Genomic DNA, 8,264 nt, shown 5'->3' with positions numbered 1-8,264 from the left:
CGTCATTGTTGTTTGGCAGGCCTGGGCTGGATTCGAACCCGCCACCTTAGGTGTATGTGGCTGGCACCTTAGCCACTTGAGCCACAGGTGCTGAGCCAGATATATATTTTTAAAAGCCTAATAATGGCTGTACACTTCAAGGACACAGTTTTTTAAAACTATATTTCCTTTTGAATAAAGTAAGAGTTATAAGATACCAGGTTTTTATAAAATGCTGTCTGGGAAAATCTGACACAAATAAGAAAAGGTGGGCCATATTCCAATGAGATAAGGGGGGAAGTGGCTTAGCTCCTGGTCTTGGCCTGGCACCCTAGGAAGATAAGTGTGCCTTCATACCTGCATATATATTCTTGGTCAAAGAACATACTGATTGGATGTTTAATTGTGAATAGCTGAAACCTATTCAACTATATCAAATTCTCTACACTCAGTAACTAAAATAATTGCTTTTGATTTGGGGGGGGGGTTGTCGCTGTTATGTGTTTGTTTTTAGCAGGCCTGGGGTGGGTTCGAATCCACCAGCCTGGAGCCACCCGAAATAATTGCTTTTGGAGATAATGGACCACGTACCAGGTACTTACTGCTCAGGGACAAAGAAAAATGAGAACTTATCTCTATATTCATAATGAAGTTTAGAAGACAAAAATATAAACACACAGTTAAAATCCAATCGCTTAAATGCTAAATTAAAGATGTTCACATTGGACAGAAAAGAATGAGCCTATAAAGATGATGGCACCATTAACATAAAGGAAGAAGCAAGAGTTGTTTTAGAGGCTCTAGTAAAATAAAATAAATCAATAAGTATTACTTTGCATCTACAATGTGCCAGATAAATCTGATTTCAAAATCTTGAGACAGTTAAGTAAGATATCTGGGTGGATAAGATCAGTAAGCAGTTGGATATGCTAGATGAGAAACTAGAAGAGAGGGTGGACATGGTGAGGGGAGAAGCTAGGGGAGAAGATTCCAGAGAAAAAAAGAATAGAGACTAACCGTTAGGGAAATCTCACTATAGAGCAGTGTTTTTCAACCTTCTTTATCTCATCGCACACTTGAACCTACAGTTTAACTTATGAGGCACACTTAAGTTACATTGATCAAAAAAAAGATTAAAAGAACATACTTACTATGAACTTCTTTTGTAAATAATTTAATTAATGATCTTTAAAAATTTTCACAGCACACCAGTTAAAAATCACTGCCAGAGAGGACAGAGAAGGTCAAGTTTTAAAACCCAGAACACTTTTTTTATACAACACACCATTAACATGCTGTGCAAGCTTCCCTAACTAGTGAAATACTGAACTTAGGAATAAGTGGGGTGAAAATAAATAAAATTAATAGTGAAAAAAAAGAAAAGGTTTTGTAAGATGAGCAAAACCTAGAAATATTTTATAAGGTGAGGGTAAGGATGCAAAAGAGGTATGGCGTGGCTGCCAGAGATCCGTCCGTAAGGAAGCAGGCCACAGCGAGGAGTGGAACAGTGGGGCTTTAAGGAGGGCGAGCCTTCTCCCAGCAAAAGAGGAGGAAGGCCTAGATGAGGACAGAGGAAAGGCATGAATCCAACGGAGGGAAACTCAGCTGTTAATGAGATGGCCATCCATCCCTCTCAGTGAAGTAAAATATTCACTGAGGGTAACAGATTTCAAGGACCAACTGAGGAGTTTAAGAGTGACAGAGTTTGGAGTTGTCAGTGTGCACAGAAATAACACAAAGAAGATCATCGGTGACAATACCAGTCTAAATGGGGTTATAGAGTAAGCATTTACAAAAATTAACATAGAAAACACACTTTTAAAGCATTTGCCAACATATTTTTTGAAAAAGGAAATTTGCATCTCTCTGAAAAAATACACATAAATTAAAAACTAACCACTTTTTTACCCGACCTTTAGGTTGCATATCAAGGTCTACCCTTTAAGACAAAAACAATTTTATATTTAAGCATTTCTAGTGGCAACTAAACCATACACATCATCTGTCTTAATTATAAAACGAGTCTAATTTAAAGATTCGATGCTGCTATACTGTGCACAGCAATACAATTCTACCTTCTTAGAAAGACAGAGAAAAAGGTCTCTTTCCCAACTGTCAAGAAATAAAAACTGGTTCTTATAAGTTTATATTTACCCTTAACATCTCAACAACCATAGTCCACCTTAGCAACCTGCTTTCTAGCCAGCCTCATGCAATGTACGGTTTCTCAAATTCTTCTAAACCACCATCCTTTATAACAAACACAAAGCTTTCATTCTCTCCAGTCCTTTCATGAAGCATTGCCATGTTCACCTGCTGCAGTCTAGAAAAATGGAAAAACTGAAAGTGAGTATCTATGCTACCTAAAGGCTTATATAATAAAATTCCAGGAAACATATTCCCCACATGCACATCTAGATTAGTCAAATATTAATCAAAACTGGAAGGCTAGGCTTAGCTGACACCCTCAGTTACTTTCCCAAACCCAACGTCATAGTTATTTTCACCAGGGAGAAGAACAAGGATTTAAAAAGGCCTATTGGGGGGCCTTTTTTTTTTTTTTTTTTTTTTTGAGACAGAGCCTCGAGCTGTTGCCCTGGGTAGAGTGCCGTGGCGTCACAGGTCACAGCAACCGCCAACTCCTGGGCTCAAGTGATTCTCTTGCCTCCCAAGTAGCTGGGACTACAGGCGCCCACCACAAATGCCCAGCTATTTTTCTGTTGTAGTTGTCATTGTTGTTTGGCAGGCCCAGGCTGGATTTGAACTCGCCAACTCTGGTGTATGTGGCTGGCACCTTGGCTGCTTGAGCTACAGGCACCGAGCCATGAAGGCCACTGTCTTTTTGACAATCACTATTCCAACCTACTTTTCAAAACTGACTTCTTAAAAAATTGTCATGGTAAATACTGTTGGGTTCATTTCTCATTTTCTTCAAGTAATCCACAGCACCAGTCCTATTATTTTCAACCATGGTAAATTAAACATTAGAAACCTCATGTTTTTTTACTGCAGAAATTATAATAACCTTGAGCAAAAGGTTACTTGGAATGAGGAATTAGAATAGAAAAAAGGAGCAGTTATCTTGCAGCAATGAACAGTTCAAAATGTAGGAAAATGTGCTTAACTTCTGGGCATTCTTTTAACAGTTCTGATAGTAAAAACATTGATCAACTTAATAATCATTTCTCAACTTTGAAACTTTTCCTAGTCCAGTGGAACTGTTAAGTGACTATAAAAAACACCTCAGGTGTGTCATCACTCTACTAGGTGAGGGTACTCTAGCAGCCTCCCCCCCTCCAATATAAGCCTCTCCACTGGCAAACAAGCTCTTCTGCAATCTACCTTATCTAGTCTGAATTCCCATTACTCCCCTACCTAAACCATCCACTTCCACCAATCTATAAATACTTGTTTTCTAAAGAAACTTCACCCTTAAAATGCCCTCCCCGCCTTACACCTAACAAAGTCCTACCTACCCTTCAGTAACCGTCTCAAAATGCCACCTACTTCAGGAATCCTTTCCTGATGCTCCAAATGGAAATCTGGCCCTCCTCTGAAAACAGTCATTTATTGTACCTTTCCCGCTGGACTTAGTTCATTTCACCTTGTCCCATCTACCTCTAAACGATGGACTTTTTAGTCATCACCCGCATTACAAAAACTTAAAATCTTCCTTAGCACCTACCACTGCATTGCTAACACTCGGTTCCCATTTACCAGGAAAGTTGTACAGTGCTCAATCGAAAAGTGCTTTGGGAATGGCACTCCACCTTAAAACTTCACAATTAGCCGAGTGTGGTGGCTCTCGCCTGTAATCCCAGCAGTCTGGGAGGCCAAGGCAGGTAGATCGCTTTAGCTCACGAGTTCGAGAGCAGCCTGAGCAAAAGCGAGACCCCACCCCCACCCCGACCCCCCTGCTCTTAAAAAAAAAAAAAACTGGGCGTTGTAGCGGGCATCTGTAGTTCCAGCTACTTGGGAGGCTGAGGCAAGAGGATCACTTGAGCCAAAAGTTTGAGGCTGATGTGAACTATGAGGCAACAGCACTCTATCAGGGCAAGAAAGTGAGACTTTACCTCAAAAAAAAAAAAAAAGAGAAAAGAAAAGAAAACTTCACAAATAAACTCTACAGACAAATGCACAATAAATATGCACATTGTGTTGTCCTCCAATAAGAAAATAAAAACCATCCTGCCTTTTATTTCTCAAAAAAAGTAAATGCCACAAACAGATCACCAATAACCTAGTTTTCCAAGAAAAATACACATAAAGGAAAACAAATGACTCAGTCGTAATTGTATTCCTCCAATTTTATGCCGTACAATTTGCGCTTTTTCCCCTATTGGACAAAAAAGTGGTGAGAACTTTCCCATCAATGTTTATTTTTAGTTCTCCATTCAGATGCTAGAGGCGGCAAACACTGTTGGAAAACAACCGCACCGAGGGCACCCTAAGCCACGTAAGATTTTACTTCAGTAAAAATAAAACTTCCTGGGGTCCATCTGCTTTGGTGAGCCCTGATCCCGGACTGCCACCCGCCGCGACGGCCCCCCAGGACGCTACAAACGCACCGGGAAGGCTCACAGGCGCCAAGGAGCTAGATGGCCCCCGCGCCCGGGCGGCGGCGGTGGTGGCCGCCTGCGGCAGCTCAGCTGAAATGCAGCGGAAACAGCAGCCAGTCACGGGGCTGGGGGAGACAAGGCAGGAAGGTGGCGCTGCCGCCGAGCGCCTGTAGCCCGAGCGCGCATCATGGCGGCAAGGGCAATGGCCGCCGTGGGGAGCGAGCACGCCCCTCCGCGCGCACACGCGACCGCGCCGGGCCTCCGGGACCCGTCACCGGCGCCGCTGCCGCCGCCGCCCGCTCTCCCACCCCCTCTCACGGGCTGTAGCGGAATTTTCTCTTCAGACACCGCCTTCAAGATGGCGGCTCCCCCTCCCGTCAACCCCCTCAGTCGTCCCCTGCAGCAGGCGCCGAGCCGCCGCCATCTTGTCCCCCGTCCCTCCCCCCCTCGCCGATATTTACATAGCGAAAATCGGCCCGGCCGGCCTGCGGCCTTCACCTCACGCCTGCAGCCTTCGCCTCCTCGCCAGGCCTTGCCCCAGCGCGGTGCCCCGAGTCGGCCGCGGTGCAGACCCGGGGCCTCTCAGCCGCCTCCAGAGCCGCCGGGCGACCCTCCCCCAACCCCCGCCCGCTTACGGAGCGCGCCTCCGCCGCCGCTCGGGGCAGCCGGGCTCCTCCCCGGGCCTAACTGCGGCCTCCTCAGGGCCTGCTCGGCGCCGCGCGCCACGCCGCCCGGCCTAGCGCGGGAGGGCGCCTTGCGGGCCGCCGACCAGGCCGAGACCAGGCCGCTACGCGCGAACTAGGCCCCGCGGCCGCGGCGACAGCCGGGACTCACCGGACAGGCGTGCGGGCGGTCGGCGACGGTGGCGGGTGCTGCAGGCCGGCCTTTCTCTGGAGCACTGGGCCGGGCTCCGGCTGGTGGGGCGGGCGGAGGGAGGGAGGAGGGGCCGAACTCGGAGCTGACAAAAAGCGGCCCAGCTCCCCGGCACGGGCCCGCCGTCAGCACGTCACGTCACCGCCCGGGAGAGAGACCCAGGAAAATGCGGAAGGGTAGATAGGCCCCCTCCTCCGCCCGGTGGGTCCCCCTGGAGCCCCGGTGGGCGCCACGCACGCCCCGCAGCCGGGGAGCCCAGTGGCCTCGCTGCGGCGGGGTCTCCGGCGGCCGGAGTCACCGTGACAGCGCCCCCCTTCTTTCCACCTCCTCCGCGCTCCCGCCCGCCGCCGCCACACACGCACCGCTGCCGCCGCCTTGGCCGTAAAGCCCGCGCGGGGCCGCGGTCCGCCGACCCCGCGGAGAGGCAGGCGGCCGGGCTACCCCCCACCATCTCCCGAAGGCCGCGGCCGCCCCCCGGGGGCCTCCCCGGAGACCTACCGCCTCTCCGCTCCGGTCTTGGCCGAGGCGCCTGCTCGAGTTGTTTGCAGGCCCTCAGACCCCCGCCCGCAGTAAATGTGTTTTCTCCATCCCCGTAGCCGGGGAGGAAGATAAATTTAGCAACCCCCGCCGTCCCCAGCCTTCGCTTAAAAAAAAAAATCTTTGAAATAAAATGAAAATGGCCTTGCCAGTCTAAATAGGTGTGCGGGCAAGAAGAGGGGGGAGAAGGGTTATCCATAGAGCAACTACCAAGCTGTTTTAATTTTTAAAACAAAAAAAAAGCAGAGAGCCGAACTGATTTTATTAGTTGGCAGGGAGGGGGGATTACACTTGGAAACTGCTCTCGCACGTTGCAATAAACAGGAATTTTTAATGTATATTTCCTGTATACCTGTGTATCAGAGCTTGGGAAACTGTGAGGTGTAAGTCTTCTGTAATTACTTCATAAATAATGAATTTTCCACATTCTTTAATAGCAGAATTGGGTATGGATTTTTTTTACAGACTGTGTAAGCCGTTTAAAATTTAAAAAGACTTGATTAAACAGCACTTACCAACTTCAAAAGTGGGTATTTTGCATTTTCCTTATTTGAAATTTTTATGCTCTTAACATACTGAACTTGGAACCCAAACTATGTTTAAAAGTTACTAGGAAAAAATTAAACAGTATAGGCTTCACCTTAATCCGGAATCTGACATGCTATACTGCTGCAACATAGCGCTAAATGTTACGCTTTATTTAAACATTAAAGAACACAAAAATTATAAAGCAAATAGTATATTGCTGTGAAATCTCTTTAAATACAAAGACCATGTATTTTAGTTGCCTGTCATAACTCTTTAAAACTCCCAGAGTGTAATTTTTCCCTTCCCTCAGACATCTTAAAATCATAAAATGGCTCTCAAAAAGGAAAAACGAAGGTAGAGTAAGAAGAAATCTCAGAGAACGTACTGGATGGTAATTTTCCTGTCAAGGGCTTTAGCTTTGATTTTTTTTTCTAAAGCAATTAAATTTCCTTTCAAAAATAAATGACAACATGTCTTCATTGTTTATAGAAAATTCTAGCAGGACGTGATATAGACTGTATTCACAGAGAGGTAAATAAAACTAAGTAATACCGTATCAAGCAAAAAAAATGAGAAATTGTGTCCCCACATTAATATTTTAAAAAATTGATAACCAGTGTCTAAGTACTTACCAAGGGCCTCCGTTTAATGCTATGGTATGTCAAGAATGGAAACTCACGTTGTCCAGGCAACTGTAAGCAGAATGTTCAGAACACAGAAACCTAATGTCAGCATTCTTATTAGTTTTTCCATAATTACCATCAAATACTTGTAAGTCCCACCAGTGTAAAGCAGTTAAGAAAAAAGTGTCCAAGGAGCATAAAGGAAAAAGATATTTTCTCAATCTAAAAGATAACAAGTAGTTTAGGTATTGATAGTTTCAAAGAATCCCTTGTTTTTATACATAAAGGGGCTATTAACTTTGGTGGAAAACAAGAAAAGGATAGCCTAGTTCTATTAATTACATGAGATAAACTCATATTAAAGTCCAACAAAGATTATTCTATGGATGACTATACAGATAAGGTCAACTATTTTGTTTTTGAGTTAAAGAAAGGAAAAGTAATTTGTTCTTCAAAGCCATTTATGGAAGGCTGTAAAGAGCAATATTAAACTGTTAAAAGAACAATGATAAAAATCATTTTACTAGAATAGGAAGTGTGAACAGCAAAGATGAGAAATTGTTTGATGTTCTAATAAAGTATAAAATGTAGTTTATGAAAATACTCACAATAGGACCTTGAGGACAGCTAAGATCATTGTAAGCATTTGGTAATCAAGTGCTGGGTGATTAAGTACTAGGCATCTTGCAGTTAAAGTACCTGCTACAGCCAATCTTGCCTCCATACTTTTGATCATTGTTTTAGTGTTAGGGACCTTACAGTATTGTGGGCATAGGGAGTAACAAAGAGGTGGTGCTTGCCCTTGGGGAACTCAAATTTAAGGAGGCGGTGTATGGCAGAATAAAAACATTCGTAAGTGCTTTCATTTTCTCACTTAAATAAACACATAATAAAAGGAAATTTTATCTAGGGAGATTGAGAGCAGAACATTTCAAAAGCATATGCTATGAATACAAAATAGCTGGTTTCAAAGCAGTCAAAGGAATGTTGATTATGTACTAAAATTCATTTGTTCCTTCAGAGCCTTTAATGTATATCAGATAGTTAAAAGCATCTACTCAAGGTTTTGACAGTGTTTTAATAACTTAACTAAAAATCTCTGACATATTTATAGGTCCTTAAAGCCAGAAACGATAGAAGGCCTTTCAATCATTTTTCTAGAGAG

The 8,264-nt window shown here is 44.5% G+C and overlaps 1 protein-coding gene across 2 annotated transcripts in view; it reads right to left on the bottom strand.

Annotated features, from left to right (window-relative positions):
• Positions 1-5,538, bottom strand: part of ZFX (zinc finger protein, X-linked) — a 62,019-nt gene extending 56,481 nt beyond the window's left edge. For both annotated transcript variants that reach the window (XM_003791916.3, XM_023514358.1), the window contains exon 1: positions 5,373-5,538. The gene's annotated coding sequence lies outside the window, so the exon portion shown is untranslated. The remainder of the gene's footprint in view (positions 1-5,372) is intronic.
• Between the last annotated feature and the right edge of the window lie 2,726 nt (positions 5,539-8,264).

The sequence above is a fragment of the Otolemur garnettii genome, unplaced genomic scaffold (genome assembly GCF_000181295.1).
Source record: "Otolemur garnettii isolate 467f Iridium unplaced genomic scaffold, OtoGar3 scaffold00051, whole genome shotgun sequence".
In the NCBI taxonomy this organism is placed as follows: Eukaryota; Metazoa; Chordata; class Mammalia; order Primates; family Galagidae; genus Otolemur; species Otolemur garnettii.
This window is presented reverse-complemented; position numbering and strand designations above follow the sequence as displayed.